The sequence below is a fragment of the Pleurodeles waltl genome, unplaced genomic scaffold (assembly GCF_031143425.1).
Source record: "Pleurodeles waltl isolate 20211129_DDA unplaced genomic scaffold, aPleWal1.hap1.20221129 scaffold_86, whole genome shotgun sequence".
In the NCBI taxonomy this organism is placed as follows: Eukaryota; Metazoa; Chordata; class Amphibia; order Caudata; family Salamandridae; genus Pleurodeles; species Pleurodeles waltl.
Genome location: NW_027150400.1, coordinates 1138473 through 1157427, shown reverse-complemented (window position 1 = coordinate 1157427; position 18955 = coordinate 1138473). Strand labels below are relative to the sequence as shown.

Genomic DNA, 18955 nt, shown 5'->3' with positions numbered 1-18955 from the left:
GTGCTTTCAGATGTTATTTGGAGTGAAAAAAAGAGCTGTGAGAAAGCTGTGTGATATTGTGAGAAAAGTCAATTAAAGAAGAACTAGTGGTAATGAAGCATTTGTAATTGAAAGGTTTCCTAATGTGTTTGAATCCATGAAAAGTGTAAAATGAAAGGTTTCCTATAAGAAATGTAAGTGTAGAAGTAAAAAGTGTAAGGAACTGCGCGTTCCCTGACCGGGAATCGAACCCGGGCCGCGGCGGTGAGAGCGCTGAATCCTAACCACTAGACCACCAGGGAGCAGGCACAGGTCGTCCACCACCACCCAATATAGGAACAAGAACTGGTCAGCAGGCTACTCAGGATCCCATTTCCTATTACAGGAAAATTAAAGCAGACATGCAAGGACACACCATTTTCAGGCACAGCATGAAGAAAGAAATTGACTGCACCTCAAATGCACTCACAACTCTTCACACTTTACAGCTCTCCAAGACCTAGCACACCCTCATAAGACATCCCATCCTTCAGCAGTAATAGCACTTACACACTTAACTAGCAGGAAAATTCAGAAGTACAATTAAAGGGACGATCAGTGCTTCTTCTCAGAGCCCCGATAGGAGGGCAGCTCTTAGCTTTCCCAGGTCAACGCAGGCATCTCCAGCTCTACATGTGCAGGCTTTTACTTAAGGTGCTGGGACCTGCACTCCTCTTTTACAATGCTGTGTATAGAACTACGAGTCCCACAATGCAGTGTAACACATGACCTGCTTTCGATAGTCATGGAAGAACCTCGGAACTAGAAAAGCTCTGATGAGATTAGTGGGTGGGCACGTCCGGGTCACTGCTTGTTTTCCTTTCTCAGTGTGTCTGTAAATTATACAACTTTACACTTTATCTAAAGATAAAAGGTTTCACCTTCCTATAAAACAATTCCTCCTTCAGAGTGTGCCCCAACATTTCATTTACTTAGTGTGAGAAAACAAAATAGCTTAAATGCATTTTTTTTATCATGCAGTACTTTCCTTTTTATCTCATGAAAAATCCTTGATTCCACCTTTCCTTTTTCAAGGAAGTAGGCAGGAAGTTTAAATGAAAAGGGAGAAATGGTTGTGAAAAAGAGTCTTAGGTCCAAATTGTGGGTGCTAGATTTTGAAAGGTACTTGATGGCATGAATAAATGTTTCGATTTGGAGGAGGTGTGTGGATGAAAGAAAAATGGGCGTACTCTGTAGTATGAGTGTGAGATTGTAAACGGTATTTGAAGTAAATATTGATTGCTGGTGCTCTGAAAATGTAGGTTTAAGCCTTTAAAAGAAGAGGCAGTTTCCAAGTGGGGGAATTGAACACCAGTCTCCCAGGTCCCAGGCAGGGACACTCTCCACTATACTAAGTAGGAAGAGATATTTTTGTGTGTGCTGAGCAGCTCCTTCTTCTGTCCAACCCGCCCTCTCTGTGCCAAGCGTCTGAGTTTTTCCATTTCTCACTTCCTTCCCACCCACACGGGGGGGCAGAGCTGGCTTAAGGATGCTGCAACTGTGGCACTCGCACTGCTCGCTCACATGCACGGGGGCACCCACCTCAGGGGGGGGGGGGGGGCGCTCTGCTTAGTCTCAACTTAACATTTAATACAACCTGCTGCAGAGTTCCTTCCCTTTACAGATTTCAGGCAACAATCAAAATGGCAACACAACTCTTCTCATTAATCTTCCTGCCAGAGAGAGCCCAGATTTTTGCCTGCTAGCAGCAGGGCCGGCTGTAGCCCTGGTGGCTGGAAGACAGTCTTTTTTGGCACCCCCCAACCCCCTTCACTCCATCACCACCTACTCGGATTCACTCACTGCCACCCGCCAAATGTGCCCCTCATCTATCCATAGCCCCTCTCACATAGATTAGATTTGTTTTAAAGAGCTGGATAGCTGCTTGACTATCCAGACAGCTCTCCACATTAGATATGGTTCTGTTCTTTGCGTCAGGCACATGAACCCTCTACGCTATTTTATATCTAGTCAAAGCTGCCTCTGGACAAAACCACCAACTCTCTCCCTAGCAGGAACGGTAATCACAAGAGGTATCTTGGCATTTTATTTGCTTTCTGTAGTTTGGACACACAAGGAACTTTCCAGCATGAGCTTTTAAATCGCAAGTTTCGTAAGTTATTGCTAAACACAGCGCCCCCCGAGGTCAGCAACTCCAATCCTGGTCAGCACCCGGTGCGGCCGCACTGCTCGCACCTCCCTAAACCCGGCCCTGAGTGGCAGTTTTGCATCGCCATGAAATTGTCATGCCGTTGAGGTCAGTGTGTGACGTGGCCAAGGCTATCCTATTTGAGGACTCCGGGAGAGACAGCTGCTCCCTTAATGATGGAGTGGCCTTCTGACTGAAGTCACCTGAGGCAGGGGCCCACTGTCAGAGGCCTTATGGGGCAGGGACCCGCTGCAACTCCTGGCTTGCCCCATGCAACCCCTGGAGAACCCTAAATGACATCCATGTAAGTGCCTACTGTCGAGGTCAGCAAGGTCAGTGTGTGGCTCGGCCCAGGCTATCCTATCTGAGGTCTCCTGAAGTGACAGCTGCCACCTTAAAGAAGGAGTGGCGTTCTGACTGGCGCCAACTGAGGTAGGGGCCCGCTGTCAGAGGCCATATGGGGGAGGGGCCCGCTGCGACATCTGGCTTGCCCCTTGCGACCCCTGGTGACCCCTAGGTGACATCCATGCGAGCGCTTGCCGTCAAGGTCAGCGTGTGGCGCGGCCAAGGCTATCCTCCCCTGAGGCTCCTGAAGGGACAGCTGGCGCCTGAAGTAAGGAGTGGCCTTCTGACCGAAGTCACCTGAGGCAGGTGCCCGCCGTCAGAGGCCTTATGGGGCAGGGGCTAAAGGGACATTTTAAGTCCAGCCAGAAGGCAGAAGGTTTGGTCTGTGCTGTCCTGGGGCAGGACTTCCTCCTTAGTAGGGCTGCCACCTGGCTGTGTTTTTTGAACTACCTCGTCTGTACGTTTAATTCCAGGCTGGTAAAAATATTGAGAAAAGCTGTGAAATTCAGGTTCTAAGAAAGGAGGCAACCCCAATCTTATACACACTGCGCTGACACTTACAAAGGGTATTCCTGGTGCAGCAGGGAAATGTGCCCCCTGGAGACATCTTGCAGTCACTATGTGGACAAGCAAGAGCTCTGGAGCTCTGGAGCTCTCAGCTGATCACAGCAAGATGGAGTGCTTTCAGATGTTATTTGGAGTGAAAAAAAGAGCTGTGAGAAAGCTGTGTGATATTGTGAGAAAAGTCAATTAAAGAAGAACTAGTGGTAATGAAGCATTTGTAATTGAAAGGTTTCCTAATGTGTTTGAATCCATGAAAAGTGTAAAATGAAAGGTTTCCTATAAGAAATGTAAGTGTAGAAGTAAAAAGTGTAAGGAACTGCGCGTTCCCTGACCGGGAATCGAACCCGGGCCGCGGCGGTGAGAGCGCTGAATCCTAACCACTAGACCACCAGGGAGCAGGCACAGGTCGTCCACCACCACCCAATATAGAAACAAGAACTGGTCAGCAGGCTACTCAGGATCCCATTTCCTATTACAGGAAAATTAAAGCAGACATGCAAGGACACACCATTTTCAGGCACAGCATGAAGAAAGAAATTGACTGCACCTCAAATGCACTCACAACTCTTCACACTTTACAGCTCTCCAAGACCTAGCACACCCTCATAAGACATCCCATCCTTCAGCAGTAATAGCACTTACACACTTAACTAGCAGGAAAATTCAGAAGTACAATTAAAGGGACGATCAGTGCTTCTTCTCAGAGCCCCGATAGGAGGGCAGCTCTTAGCTTTCCCAGGTCAACGCAGGCATCTCCAGCTCTACATGTGCAGGCTTTTACTTAAGGTGCTGGGACCTGCACTCCTCTTTTACAATGCTGTGTATAGAACTACGAGTCCCACAATGCAGTGTAACACATGACCTGCTTTCGATAGTCATGGAAGAACCTCGGAACTAGAAAAGCTCTGATGAGATTAGTGGGTGGGCACGTCCGGGTCACTGCTTGTTTTCCTTTCTCAGTGTGTCTGTAAATTATACAACTTTACACTTTATCTAAAGATAAAAGGTTTCACCTTCCTATAAAACAATTCCTCCTTCAGAGTGTGCCCCAACATTTCATTTACTTAGTGTGAGAAAACAAAATAGCTTAAATGCATTTTTTTTATCATGCAGTACTTTCCTTTTTATCTCATGAAAAATCCTTGATTCCACCTTTCCTTTTTCAAGGAAGTAGGCAGGAAGTTTAAATGAAAAGGGAGAAATGGTTGTGAAAAAGAGTCTTAGGTCCAAATTGTGGGTGCTAGATTTTGAAAGGTACTTGATGGCATGAATAAATGTTTCGATTTGGAGGAGGTGTGTGGATGAAAGAAAAATGGGCGTACTCTGTAGTATGAGTGTGAGATTGTAAACGGTATTTGAAGTAAATATTGATTGCTGGTGCTCTGAAAATGTAGGTTTAAGCCTTTAAAAGAAGAGGCAGTTTCCAAGTGGAGGAATTGAACCCCAGTCTCCCAGGCAGGGACACTCTCCACTATACTAAGTAGGAAGAGATATTTTTGTGTGTGCTGAGCAGCTCCTTCTTCTGTCCAACCCGCCCTCTCTGTGCCAAGCGTCTGAGTTTTTCCATTTCTCACTTCCTTCCCACCCACACGGGGGGGCAGAGCTGGCTTAAGGATGCTGCAACTGTTGCACTCGCACTGCTCGCTCACATGCACGGGGGCACCCACCTCAGGGGGGGGGGGGGCGCTCTGCTTAGTCTCAACTTAACATTTAATACAACCTGCTGCAGAGTTCCTTCCCTTTACAGATTTCAGGCAACAATCAAAATGGCAACACAACTCTTCTCATTAATCTTCCTGCCAGAGAGAGCCCAGATTTTTGCCTGCTAGCAGCAGGGCCGGCTGTAGCCCTGGTGGCTGGAAGACAGTCTTTTTTGGCACCCCCCAACCCCCTTCACTCCATCACCACCTACTCGGATTCACTCACTGCCACCCGCCAAATGTGCCCCTCATCTATCCATAGCCCCTCTCACATAGATTAGATTTGTTTTAAAGAGCTGGATAGCTGCTTGACTATCCAGACAGCTCTCCACATTAGATATGGTTCTGTTCTTTGCGTCAGGCACATGAACCCTCTACGCTATTTTATATCTAGTCAAAGCTGCCTCTGGACAAAACCACCAACTCTCTCCCTAGCAGGAACGGTAATCACAAGAGGTATCTTGGCATTTTATTTGCTTTCTGTAGTTTGGACACACAAGGAACTTTCCAGCATGAGCTTTTAAATCGCAAGTTTCGTAAGTTATTGCTAAACACAGCGCCCCCCGAGGTCAGCAACTCCAATCCTGGTCAGCACCCGGTGCGGCCGCACTGCTCGCACCTCCCTAAACCCGGCCCTGAGTGGCAGTTTTGCATCGCCATGAAATTGTCATGCCGTTGAGGTCAGTGTGTGACGTGGCCAAGGCTATCCTATTTGAGGACTCCGGGAGAGACAGCTGCTCCCTTAATGATGGAGTGGCCTTCTGACTGAAGTCACCTGAGGCAGGGGCCCACTGTCAGAGGCCTTATGGGGCAGGGACCCGCTGCAACTCCTGGCTTGCCCCATGCAACCCCTGGAGAACCCTAAATGACATCCATGTAAGTGCCTACTGTCGAGGTCAGCAAGGTCAGTGTGTGGCTCGGCCCAGGCTATCCTATCTGAGGTCTCCTGAAGTGACAGCTGCCACCTTAAAGAAGGAGTGGCGTTCTGACTGGCGCCAACTGAGGTAGGGGCCCGCTGTCAGAGGCCATATGGGGGAGGGGCCCGCTGCGACATCTGGCTTGCCCCTTGCGACCCCTGGTGACCCCTAGGTGACATCCATGCGAGCGCTTGCCGTCAAGGTCAGCGTGTGGCGCGGCCAAGGCTATCCTCCCCTGAGGCTCCTGAAGGGACAGCTGGCGCCTGAAGTAAGGAGTGGCCTTCTGACCGAAGTCACCTGAGGCAGGTGCCCGCCGTCAGAGGCCTTATGGGGCAGGGGCTAAAGGGACATTTTAAGTCCAGCCAGAAGGCAGAAGGTTTGGTCTGTGCTGTCCTGGGGCAGGACTTCCTCCTTAGTAGGGCTGCCACCTGGCTGTGTTTTTTGAACTACCTCGTCTGTACGTTTAATTCCAGGCTGGTAAAAATATTGAGAAAAGCTGTGAAATTCAGGTTCTAAGAAAGGAGGCAACCCCAATCTTATACACACTGCGCTGACACTTACAAAGGGTATTCCTGGTGCAGCAGGGAAATGTGCCCCCTGGAGACATCTTGCAGTCACTATGTGGACAAGCAAGAGCTCTGGAGCTCTGGAGCTCTCAGCTGATCACAGCAAGATGGAGTGCTTTCAGATGTTATTTGGAGTGAAAAAAAGAGCTGTGAGAAAGCTGTGTGATATTGTGAGAAAAGTCAATTAAAGAAGAACTAGTGGTAATGAAGCATTTGTAATTGAAAGCTTTCCTAATGTGTTTGAATCCATGAAAAGTGTAAAATGAAAGGTTTCCTATAAGAAATGTAAGTGTAGAAGTAAAAAGTGTAAGGAACTGCGCGTTCCCTGACCGGGAATCGAACCCGGGCCGCGGCGGTGAGAGCGCTGAATCCTAACCACTAGACCACCAGGGAGCAGGCACAGGTCGTCCACCACCACCCAATATAGAAACAAGAACTGGTCAGCAGGCTACTCAGGATCCCATTTCCTATTACAGGAAAATTAAAGCAGACATGCAAGGACACACCATTTTCAGGCACAGCATGAAGAAAGAAATTGACTGCACCTCAAATGCACTCACAACTCTTCACACTTTACAGCTCTCCAAGACCTAGCACACCCTCATAAGACATCCCATCCTTCAGCAGTAATAGCACTTACACACTTAACTAGCAGGAAAATTCGTAAGTACAATTAAAGGGACGATCAGTGCTTCTTCTCAGAGCCCCGATAGGAGGGCAGCTCTTAGCTTTCCCAGGTCAACGCAGGCATCTCCAGCTCTACATGTGCAGGCTTTTACTTAAGGTGCTGGGACCTGCACTCCTCTTTTACAATGCTGTGTATAGAACTACGAGTCCCACAATGCAGTGTAACACATGACCTGCTTTCGATAGTCATGGAAGAACCTCGGAACTAGAAAAGCTCTGATGAGATTAGTGGGTGGGCACGTCCGGGTCACTGCTTGTTTTCCTTTCTCAGTGTGTCTGTAAATTATACAACTTTACACTTTATCTAAAGATAAAAGGTTTCACCTTCCTATAAAACAATTCCTCCTTCAGAGTGTGCCCCAACATTTCATTTACTTAGTGTGAGAAAACAAAATAGCTTAAATGCATTTTTTTTATCATGCAGTACTTTCCTTTTTATCTCATGAAAAATCCTTGATTCCACCTTTCCTTTTTCAAGGAAGTAGGCAGGAAGTTTAAATGAAAAGGGAGAAATGGTTGTGAAAAAGAGTCTTAGGTCCAAATTGTGGGTGCTAGATTTTGAAAGGTACTTGATGGCATGAATAAATGTTTCGATTTGGAGGAGGTGTGTGGATGAAAGAAAAATGGGCGTACTCTGTAGTATGAGTGTGAGATTGTAAACGGTATTTGAAGTAAATATTGATTGCTGGTGCTCTGAAAATGTAGGTTTAAGCCTTTAAAAGAAGAGGCAGTTTCCAAGTGGAGGAATTGAACCCCAGTCTCCCAGGCAGGGACACTCTCCACTATACTAAGTAGGAAGAGATATTTTTGTGTGTGCTGAGCAGCTCCTTCTTCTGTCCAACCCGCCCTCTCTGTGCCAAGCGTCTGAGTTTTTCCATTTCTCACTTCCTTCCCACCCACACGGGGGGGCAGAGCTGGCTTAAGGATGCTGCAACTGTTGCACTCGCACTGCTCGCTCACATGCACGGGGGCACCCACCTCAGGGGGGGGGGGGGGCGCTCTGCTTAGTCTCAACTTAACATTTAATACAACCTGCTGCAGAGTTCCTTCCCTTTACAGATTTCAGGCAACAATCAAAATGGCAACACAACTCTTCTCATTAATCTTCCTGCCAGAGAGAGCCCAGATTTTTGCCTGCTAGCAGCAGGGCCGGCTGTAGCCCTGGTGGCTGGAAGACAGTCTTTTTTGGCACCCCCCAACCCCCTTCACTCCATCACCACCTACTCGGATTCACTCACTGCCACCCGCCAAATGTGCCCCTCATCTATCCATAGCCCCTCTCACATAGATTAGATTTGTTTTAAAGAGCTGGATAGCTGCTTGACTATCCAGACAGCTCTCCACATTAGATATGGTTCTGTTCTTTGCGTCAGGCACATGAACCCTCTACGCTATTTTATATCTAGTCAAAGCTGCCTCTGGACAAAACCACCAACTCTCTCCCTAGCAGGAACGGTAATCACAAGAGGTATCTTGGCATTTTATTTGCTTTCTGTAGTTTGGACACACAAGGAACTTTCCAGCATGAGCTTTTAAATCGCAAGTTTCGTAAGTTATTGCTAAACACAGCGCCCCCCGAGGTCAGCAACTCCAATCCTGGTCAGCACCCGGTGCGGCCGCACTGCTCGCACCTCCCTAAACCCGGCCCTGAGTGGCAGTTTTGCATCGCCATGAAATTGTCATGCCGTTGAGGTCAGTGTGTGACGTGGCCAAGGCTATCCTATTTGAGGACTCCGGGAGAGACAGCTGCTCCCTTAATGATGGAGTGGCCTTCTGACTGAAGTCACCTGAGGCAGGGGCCCACTGTCAGAGGCCTTATGGGGCAGGGACCCGCTGCAACTCCTGGCTTGCCCCATGCAACCCCTGGAGAACCCTAAATGACATCCATGTAAGTGCCTACTGTCGAGGTCAGCAAGGTCAGTGTGTGGCTCGGCCCAGGCTATCCTATCTGAGGTCTCCTGAAGTGACAGCTGCCACCTTAAAGAAGGAGTGGCGTTCTGACTGGCGCCAACTGAGGAAGGGGCCCGCTGTCAGAGGCCATATGGGGGAGGGGCCCGCTGCGACATCTGGCTTGCCCCTTGCGACCCCTGGTGACCCCTAGGTGACATCCATGCGAGCGCTTGCCGTCAAGGTCAGCGTGTGGCGCGGCCAAGGCTATCCTCCCCTGAGGCTCCTGAAGGGACAGCTGGCGCCTGAAGTAAGGAGTGGCCTTCTGACCGAAGTCACCTGAGGCAGGTGCCCGCCGTCAGAGGCCTTATGGGGCAGGGGCTAAAGGGACATTTTAAGTCCAGCCAGAAGGCAGAAGGTTTGGTCTGTGCTGTCCTGGGGCAGGACTTCCTCCTTAGTAGGGCTGCCACCTGGCTGTGTTTTTTGAACTACCTCGTCTGTACGTTTAATTCCAGGCTGGTAAAAATATTGAGAAAAGCTGTGAAATTCAGGTTCTAAGAAAGGAGGCAACCCCAATCTTATACACACTGCGCTGACACTTACAAAGGGTATTCCTGGTGCAGCAGGGAAATGTGCCCCCTGGAGACATCTTGCAGTCACTATGTGGACAAGCAAGAGCTCTGGAGCTCTGGAGCTCTCAGCTGATCACAGCAAGATGGAGTGCTTTCAGATGTTATTTGGAGTGAAAAAAAGAGCTGTGAGAAAGCTGTGTGATATTGTGAGAAAAGTCAATTAAAGAAGAACTAGTGGTAATGAAGCATTTGTAATTGAAAGGTTTCCTAATGTGTTTGAATCCATGAAAAGTGTAAAATGAAAGGTTTCCTATAAGAAATGTAAGTGTAGAAGTAAAAAGTGTAAGGAACTGCGCGTTCCCTGACCGGGAATCGAACCCGGGCCGCGGCGGTGAGAGCGCTGAATCCTAACCACTAGACCACCAGGGAGCAGGCACAGGTCGTCCACCACCACCCAATATAGAAACAAGAACTGGTCAGCAGGCTACTCAGGATCCCATTTCCTATTACAGGAAAATTAAAGCAGACATGCAAGGACACACCATTTTCAGGCACAGCATGAAGAAAGAAATTGACTGCACCTCAAATGCACTCACAACTCTTCACACTTTACAGCTCTCCAAGACCTAGCACACCCTCATAAGACATCCCATCCTTCAGCAGTAATAGCACTTACACACTTAACTAGCAGGAAAATTCAGAAGTACAATTAAAGGGACGATCAGTGCTTCTTCTCAGAGCCCCGATAGGAGGGCAGCTCTTAGCTTTCCCAGGTCAACGCAGGCATCTCCAGCTCTACATGTGCAGGCTTTTACTTAAGGTGCTGGGACCTGCACTCCTCTTTTACAATGCTGTGTATAGAACTACGAGTCCCACAATGCAGTGTAACACATGACCTGCTTTCGATAGTCATGGAAGAACCTCGGAACTAGAAAAGCTCTGATGAGATTAGTGGGTGGGCACGTCCGGGTCACTGCTTGTTTTCCTTTCTCAGTGTGTCTGTAAATTATACAACTTTACACTTTATCTAAAGATAAAAGGTTTCACCTTCCTATAAAACAATTCCTCCTTCAGAGTGTGCCCCAACATTTCATTTACTTAGTGTGAGAAAACAAAATAGCTTAAATGCATTTTTTTTATCATGCAGTACTTTCCTTTTTATCTCATGAAAAATCCTTGATTCCACCTTTCCTTTTTCAAGGAAGTAGGCAGGAAGTTTAAATGAAAAGGGAGAAATGGTTGTGAAAAAGAGTCTTAGGTCCAAATTGTGGGTGCTAGATTTTGAAAGGTACTTGATGGCATGAATAAATGTTTCGATTTGGAGGAGGTGTGTGGATGAAAGAAAAATGGGCGTACTCTGTAGTATGAGTGTGAGATTGTAAACGGTATTTGAAGTAAATATTGATTGCTGGTGCTCTGAAAATGTAGGTTTAAGCCTTTAAAAGAAGAGGCAGTTTCCAAGTGGAGGAATTGAACCCCAGTCTCCCAGGCAGGGACACTCTCCACTATACTAAGTAGGAAGAGATATTTTTGTGTGTGCTGAGCAGCTCCTTCTTCTGTCCAACCCGCCCTCTCTGTGCCAAGCGTCTGAGTTTTTCCATTTCTCACTTCCTTCCCACCCACACGGGGGGGCAGAGCTGGCTTAAGGATGCTGCAACTGTTGCACTCGCACTGCTCGCTCACATGCACGGGGGCACCCACCTCAGGGGGGGGGGGGGGCGCTCTGCTTAGTCTCAACTTAACATTTAATACAACCTGCTGCAGAGTTCCTTCCCTTTACAGATTTCAGGCAACAATCAAAATGGCAACACAACTCTTCTCATTAATCTTCCTGCCAGAGAGAGCCCAGATTTTTGCCTGCTAGCAGCAGGGCCGGCTGTAGCCCTGGTGGCTGGAAGACAGTCTTTTTTGGCACCCCCCAACCCCCTTCACTCCATCACCACCTACTCGGATTCACTCACTGCCACCCGCCAAATGTGCCCCTCATCTATCCATAGCCCCTCTCACATAGATTAGATTTGTTTTAAAGAGCTGGATAGCTGCTTGACTATCCAGACAGCTCTCCACATTAGATATGGTTCTGTTCTTTGCGTCAGGCACATGAACCCTCTACGCTATTTTATATCTAGTCAAAGCTGCCTCTGGACAAAACCACCAACTCTCTCCCTAGCAGGAACGGTAATCACAAGAGGTATCTTGGCATTTTATTTGCTTTCTGTAGTTTGGACACACAAGGAACTTTCCAGCATGAGCTTTTAAATCGCAAGTTTCGTAAGTTATTGCTAAACACAGCGCCCCCCGAGGTCAGCAACTCCAATCCTGGTCAGCACCCGGTGCGGCCGCACTGCTCGCACCTCCCTAAACCCGGCCCTGAGTGGCAGTTTTGCATCGCCATGAAATTGTCATGCCGTTGAGGTCAGTGTGTGACGTGGCCAAGGCTATCCTATTTGAGGACTCCGGGAGAGACAGCTGCTCCCTTAATGATGGAGTGGCCTTCTGACTGAAGTCACCTGAGGCAGGGGCCCACTGTCAGAGGCCTTATGGGGCAGGGACCCGCTGCAACTCCTGGCTTGCCCCATGCAACCCCTGGAGAACCCTAAATGACATCCATGTAAGTGCCTACTGTCGAGGTCAGCAAGGTCAGTGTGTGGCTCGGCCCAGGCTATCCTATCTGAGGTCTCCTGAAGTGACAGCTGCCACCTTAAAGAAGGAGTGGCGTTCTGACTGGCGCCAACTGAGGAAGGGGCCCGCTGTCAGAGGCCATATGGGGGAGGGGCCCGCTGCGACATCTGGCTTGCCCCTTGCGACCCCTGGTGACCCCTAGGTGACATCCATGCGAGCGCTTGCCGTCAAGGTCAGCGTGTGGCGCGGCCAAGGCTATCCTCCCCTGAGGCTCCTGAAGGGACAGCTGGCGCCTGAAGTAAGGAGTGGCCTTCTGACCGAAGTCACCTGAGGCAGGTGCCCGCCGTCAGAGGCCTTATGGGGCAGGGGCTAAAGGGACATTTTAAGTCCAGCCAGAAGGCAGAAGGTTTGGTCTGTGCTGTCCTGGGGCAGGACTTCCTCCTTAGTAGGGCTGCCACCTGGCTGTGTTTTTTGAACTACCTCGTCTGTACGTTTAATTCCAGGCTGGTAAAAATATTGAGAAAAGCTGTGAAATTCAGGTTCTAAGAAAGGAGGCAACCCCAATCTTATACACACTGCGCTGACACTTACAAAGGGTATTCCTGGTGCAGCAGGGAAATGTGCCCCCTGGAGACATCTTGCAGTCACTATGTGGACAAGCAAGAGCTCTGGAGCTCTGGAGCTCTCAGCTGATCACAGCAAGATGGAGTGCTTTCAGATGTTATTTGGAGTGAAAAAAAGAGCTGTGAGAAAGCTGTGTGATATTGTGAGAAAAGTCAATTAAAGAAGAACTAGTGGTAATGAAGCATTTGTAATTGAAAGGTTTCCTAATGTGTTTGAATCCATGAAAAGTGTAAAATGAAAGGTTTCCTATAAGAAATGTAAGTGTAGAAGTAAAAAGTGTAAGGAACTGCGCGTTCCCTGACCGGGAATCGAACCCGGGCCGCGGCGGTGAGAGCGCTGAATCCTAACCACTAGACCACCAGGGAGCAGGCACAGGTCGTCCACCACCACCCAATATAGAAACAAGAACTGGTCAGCAGGCTACTCAGGATCCCATTTCCTATTACAGGAAAATTAAAGCAGACATGCAAGGACACACCATTTTCAGGCACAGCATGAAGAAAGAAATTGACTGCACCTCAAATGCACTCACAACTCTTCACACTTTACAGCTCTCCAAGACCTAGCACACCCTCATAAGACATCCCATCCTTCAGCAGTAATAGCACTTACACACTTAACTAGCAGGAAAATTCAGAAGTACAATTAAAGGGACGATCAGTGCTTCTTCTCAGAGCCCCGATAGGAGGGCAGCTCTTAGCTTTCCCAGGTCAACGCAGGCATCTCCAGCTCTACATGTGCAGGCTTTTACTTAAGGTGCTGGGACCTGCACTCCTCTTTTACAATGCTGTGTATAGAACTACGAGTCCCACAATGCAGTGTAACACATGACCTGCTTTCGATAGTCATGGAAGAACCTCGGAACTAGAAAAGCTCTGATGAGATTAGTGGGTGGGCACGTCCGGGTCACTGCTTGTTTTCCTTTCTCAGTGTGTCTGTAAATTATACAACTTTACACTTTATCTAAAGATAAAAGGTTTCACCTTCCTATAAAACAATTCCTCCTTCAGAGTGTGCCCCAACATTTCATTTACTTAGTGTGAGAAAACAAAATAGCTTAAATGCATTTTTTTTATCATGCAGTACTTTCCTTTTTATCTCATGAAAAATCCTTGATTCCACCTTTCCTTTTTCAAGGAAGTAGGCAGGAAGTTTAAATGAAAAGGGAGAAATGGTTGTGAAAAAGAGTCTTAGGTCCAAATTGTGGGTGCTAGATTTTGAAAGGTACTTGATGGCATGAATAAATGTTTCGATTTGGAGGAGGTGTGTGGATGAAAGAAAAATGGGCGTACTCTGTAGTATGAGTGTGAGATTGTAAACGGTATTTGAAGTAAATATTGATTGCTGGTGCTCTGAAAATGTAGGTTTAAGCCTTTAAAAGAAGAGGCAGTTTCCAAGTGGAGGAATTGAACCCCAGTCTCCCAGGCAGGGACACTCTCCACTATACTAAGTAGGAAGAGATATTTTTGTGTGTGCTGAGCAGCTCCTTCTTCTGTCCAACCCGCCCTCTCTGTGCCAAGCGTCTGAGTTTTTCCATTTCTCACTTCCTTCCCACCCACACGGGGGGGCAGAGCTGGCTTAAGGATGCTGCAACTGTTGCACTCGCACTGCTCGCTCACATGCACGGGGGCACCCACCTCAGGGGGGGGGGGGGGCGCTCTGCTTAGTCTCAACTTAACATTTAATACAACCTGCTGCAGAGTTCCTTCCCTTTACAGATTTCAGGCAACAATCAAAATGGCAACACAACTCTTCTCACTAATCTTCCTGCCAGAGAGAGCCCAGATTTTTGCCTGCTAGCAGCAGGGCCGGCTGTAGCCCTGGTGGCTGGAAGACAGTCTTTTTTGGCACCCCCCCAACCCCCTTCACTCCATCACCACCTACTCGGATTCACTCACTGCCACCTAAAATGTGCCCCTCATCTATCCATAGCCCCTCTCACATAGATTAGATTTGTTTTAAAGAGCTGGATAGCTGCTTGACTATCCAGACAGCTGTCCACATTAGATATGGTTCTGTTCTTTGCGTCAGGCACATGAACCCTCTACGCTATTTTATATCTAGTCAAAGCTGCCTCTGGACAAAACCACCAACTCTCTCCCTAGCAGGAACGGTAATCACAAGAGGTATCTTGGCATTTTATTTGCTTTCTGTAGTTTGGACACACAAGGAACTTTCCAGCATGAGCTTTTAAATCGCAAGTTTCGTAAGTTATTGCTAAACACAGCGCCCCCCGAGGTCAGCAACTCCAATCCTGGTCAGCACCCGGTGCGGCCGCACTGCTCGCACCTCCCTAAACCCGGCCCTGAGTGGCAGTTTTGCATCGCCATGAAATTGTCATGCCGTTGAGGTCAGTGTGTGACGTGGCCAAGGCTATCCTATTTGAGGACTCCGGAAGAGACAGCTGCTCCCTTAATGAAGGAGTGGCCTTCTGACTGAAGTCACCTGAGGCAGGGGCCCACTGTCAGAGGCCTTATGGGGCAGGGACCCGCTGCAACTCCTGGCTTGCCCCATGCAACCCCTGGAGAACCCTAAATGACATCCATGTAAGTGCCTACTGTCGAGGTCAGCAAGGTCAGTGTGTGGCTCGGCCCAGGCTATCCTATCTGAGGTCTCCTGAAGGGACAGCTGCCACCTTAAAGAAGGAGTGGCGTTCTGACTGGCGCCAACTGAGGTAGGGGCCCGCTGTCAGAGGCCATATGGGGGAGGGGCCCGCTGCGACATCTGGCTTGCCCCTTGCGACCCCTGGTGACCCCTAGGTGACATCCATGCGAGCGCTTGCCGTCAAGGTCAGCGTGTGGCACGGCCAAGGCTATCCTCCCCTGAGGCTCCTGAAGGGACAGCTGGCGCCTGAAGTAAGGAGTGGCCTTCTGACCGAAGTCACCTGAGGCAGGTGCCCGCCGTCAGAGGCCTTATGGGGCAGGGGCTAAAGGGACATTTTAAGTCCAGCCAGAAGGCAGAAGGTTTGGTCTGTGCTGTCCTGGGGCAGGACTTCCTCCTTAGTAGGGCTGCCACCTGGCTGTGTTTTTTTAACTACCTCGTCTGTACGTTTAATTCCAGGCTGGTAAAAATATTGAGAAAAGCTGTGAAATTCAGGTTCTAAGAAAGGAGGCAACCCCAATCTTATACACACTGCGCTGACACTTACAAAGGGTATTCCTGGTGCAGCAGGGAAATGTGCCCCCTGGAGACATCTTGCAGTCACTATGTGGACAAGCAAGAGCTCTGGAGCTCTCAGCTGATCACAGCAAGATGGAGTGCTTTCAGATGTTATTTGGAGTGAAAAAAAGAGCTGTGAGAAAGCTGTGTGATATTGTGAGAAAAGTCAATTAAAGAAGAACTAGTGGTAATGAAGCATTTGTAATTGAAAGGTTTCCTAATGTGTTTGAATCCATGAAAAGTGTAAAATGAAAGGTTTCCTATAAGAAATGTAAGTGTAGAAGTAAAAAGTGTAAGGAACTGCGCGTTCCCTGACCGGGAATCGAACACGGGCCGCGGCGGTGAGAGCGCCGAATCTTAACCACTAGACCACCAGGGAGCAGGCACAGGTCGTCCACCACCACCCAATATAGAAACAAGAACTGGTCAGCAGGCTACTCAGGATCCCATTTCCTATTACAGGAAAATTAAAGCAGACATGCAAGGACACACCATTTTCAGGCACAGCATGAAGAAAGAAATTGACTGCACCTCAAATGCACTCACAACTCTTCACACTTTACAGCTCTCCAAGACCTAGCACACCCTCATAAGACATCCCATCCTTCAGCAGTAATAGCACTTACACACTTAACTAGCAGGAAAATTCAGAAGTACAATTAAAGGGACAATCAGTGCTTCTTCTCAGAGCCCCGATAGGAGGGCAGCTCTTAGCTTTCCAAGGTCAACGCAGGCATCTCCAGCTCTACATGTGCAGGCTTTTACTTAAGGTGCTGGGACCTTCACTCCTCTTTTACAATGCTGTGTATAGAACTACGAGTCCCACAATGCAGTGTAACACATGACCTACTGTCGATAGTCATGGAAGAACCTCGGAACTAGAAAAGCTCTGATGAGATTAGTGGGTGGGCACGTCCGGGTCACTGCTTGTTTTCCTTTCTCAGTGTGTCTGTAAATTATACAACTTTACACTTTAACTAAAGATAAAAGGTTTCACCTTCCTATAAAACAATTCCTCCTTCAGAGTGTGCCCCAACATTTCATTTACTTAGTGTGAGAAAACAAAATAGCTTAAATGCATTTTTTTTATCATGCAGTACTTTCCTTTTTATCTCATGAAAAATCCTTGATTCCACCTTTCCTTTTTCAAGGAAGTAGGCAGGAAGTTTAAATGAAAAGGGAGAAATGGTTGTGAAAAAGAGTCTTAGGTCCAAATTGTGGGTGCTAGATTTTGAAAGGTACTTGATGGCATGAATAAATGTTTCGATTTGGAGGAGGTGTGTGGATGAAAGAAAAATGGGCGTACTCTGTAGTATGAGTGTGAGATTGTAAACGGTATTTGAAGTAAATATTGATTGCTGGTGCTCTGAAAATGTAGGTTTAAGCCTTTAAAAGAAGAGGCAGTTTCCAAGTGGGGGAATTGAACCCCAGTCTCCCAGGCAGGGACACTCTCCACTATACTAAGTAGGAAGAGATATTTTTGTGTGTGCTGAGCAGCTCCTTCTTCTGTCCAACCCGCCCTCTCTGTGCCAAGCGTCTGAGTTTTTCCATTTCTCACTTCCTTCCCACCCACACGGGGGGCAGAGCTGGCTTAAGGATGCTGCAACTGTTGCACTCGCACTGCTCGCTCACATGCACGGGGGCACCCACCTCAGGGGGGGGGGGGGGCGCTCTGCTTAGTCTCAACTTAACATTTAATACAACCTGCTGCAGAGTTCCTTCCCTTTACAGATTTCAGGCAACAATCAAAATGGCAACACAACTCTTCTCATTAATCTTCCTGCCAGAGAGAGCCCAGATTTTTGCCTGCTAGCAGCAGGGCCGGCTGTAGCCCTGGTGGCTGGAAGACAGTCTTTTTTGGCACCCCCCCAACCCCCTTCACTCCATCACCACCTACTCGGATTCACTCACTGCCACCCGCCAAATGTGCCCCTCATCTATCCATAGCCCCTCTCACATAGATTAGATTTGTTTTAAAGAGCTGGATAGCTGCTTGACTATCCAGACAGCTCTCCACATTAGATATGGTTCTGTTCTTTGCGTCAGGCACATGAACCCTCTACGCTATTTTATATCTAGTCAAAGCTGCCTCTGGACAAAACCACCAACTCTCTCCCTAGCAGGAACGGTAATCACAAGAGGTATCTTGGCATTTTATTTGCTTTCTGTAGTTTGGACACACAAGGAACTTTCCAGCATGAGCTTTTAAATCGCAAGTTTCGTAAGTTATTGCTAAACACAGCGCCCCCCGAGGTCAGCAACTCCAATCCTGGTCAGCACCCGGTGCGGCCGCACTGCTCGCACCTCCCTAAACCCGGCCCTGAGTGGCAGTTTTGCATCGCCATGAAATTGTCATGCCGTTGAGGTCAGTGTGTGACGTGGCCAAGGCTATCCTATTTGAGGACTCCGGGAGAGACAGCTGCTCCCTTAATGAAGGAGTGGCCTTCTGACTGAAGTCACCTGAGGCAGGGGCCCACTGTCAGAGGCCTTATGGGGCAGGGACCCGCTGCAACTCCTGGGTTGCCCCATGCAACCCCTGGAGAACCCTAAATGACATCCATGTAAGTGCCTACTGTCGAGGTCAGCAAGGTCAGTGTGTGGCTCGGCCCAGGCTATCCTATCTGAGGTCTCCTGAAGGGACAGCTGCCACCTTAAAGAAGGAGTGGCGTTCTGACTGGCGCCAACTGAGGTAGGGGCCCGCTGTCAGAGGCCATATGGGGGAGGGGCCCGCTGCGACATCTGGCTTGCCCCTTGCGACCCCTGGTGACCCCTAGGTGACATCCATGCGAGCGCTTGCCGTCAAGGTCAGCGTGTGGCGCGGCCAAGGCTATCCTCCCCTGAGGCTCCTGAAGGGACAGCTGGCGCCTGAAGTAAGGAGTGGCCTTCTGACCGAAGTCACCTGAGGCAGGTGCCCGCCGTCAGAGGCCTTATGGGGCAGGGGCTAAAGGGACATTTTAAGTCCAGCCAGAAGGCAGAAGGTTTGGTCTGTGCTGTCCTGGGGCAGGACTTCCTCCTTAGTAGGGCTGCCACCTGGCTGTGTTTTTTGAACTACCTCGTCTGTACGTTTAATTCCAGGCTGGTAAAAATATTGAGAAAAGCTGTGAAATTCAGGTTCTAAGAAAGGAGGCAACCCCAATCTTATACA

At 48.6% G+C, this 18955-nt stretch overlaps 6 non-coding genes across 6 annotated transcripts; all 6 read right to left on the bottom strand.

Moving 5' to 3' along the window:
• Positions 1 to 209: 209 nt before the first annotated feature.
• On the bottom strand, positions 210 to 281 carry TRNAE-CUC (transfer RNA glutamic acid (anticodon CUC)). The gene has a single exon. It is a non-coding gene; the product is annotated as a tRNA-Glu (tRNA).
• A 3118-nt stretch (positions 282 to 3399) lies between these two features.
• TRNAE-CUC (transfer RNA glutamic acid (anticodon CUC)) lies at positions 3400 to 3471 on the bottom strand. Its single transcript has one exon. It is a non-coding gene; the product is annotated as a tRNA-Glu (tRNA).
• A 3109-nt stretch (positions 3472 to 6580) lies between these two features.
• TRNAE-CUC (transfer RNA glutamic acid (anticodon CUC)) lies at positions 6581 to 6652 on the bottom strand. The gene has a single exon. It is a non-coding gene; the product is annotated as a tRNA-Glu (tRNA).
• A 3110-nt stretch (positions 6653 to 9762) lies between these two features.
• TRNAE-CUC (transfer RNA glutamic acid (anticodon CUC)) lies at positions 9763 to 9834 on the bottom strand. The gene has a single exon. It is a non-coding gene; the product is annotated as a tRNA-Glu (tRNA).
• A 3110-nt stretch (positions 9835 to 12944) lies between these two features.
• TRNAE-CUC (transfer RNA glutamic acid (anticodon CUC)) lies at positions 12945 to 13016 on the bottom strand. Its single transcript has one exon. It is a non-coding gene; the product is annotated as a tRNA-Glu (tRNA).
• A 3101-nt stretch (positions 13017 to 16117) lies between these two features.
• TRNAE-CUC (transfer RNA glutamic acid (anticodon CUC)) lies at positions 16118 to 16189 on the bottom strand. Its single transcript has one exon. It is a non-coding gene; the product is annotated as a tRNA-Glu (tRNA).
• Positions 16190 to 18955: the final 2766 nt, after the last annotated feature.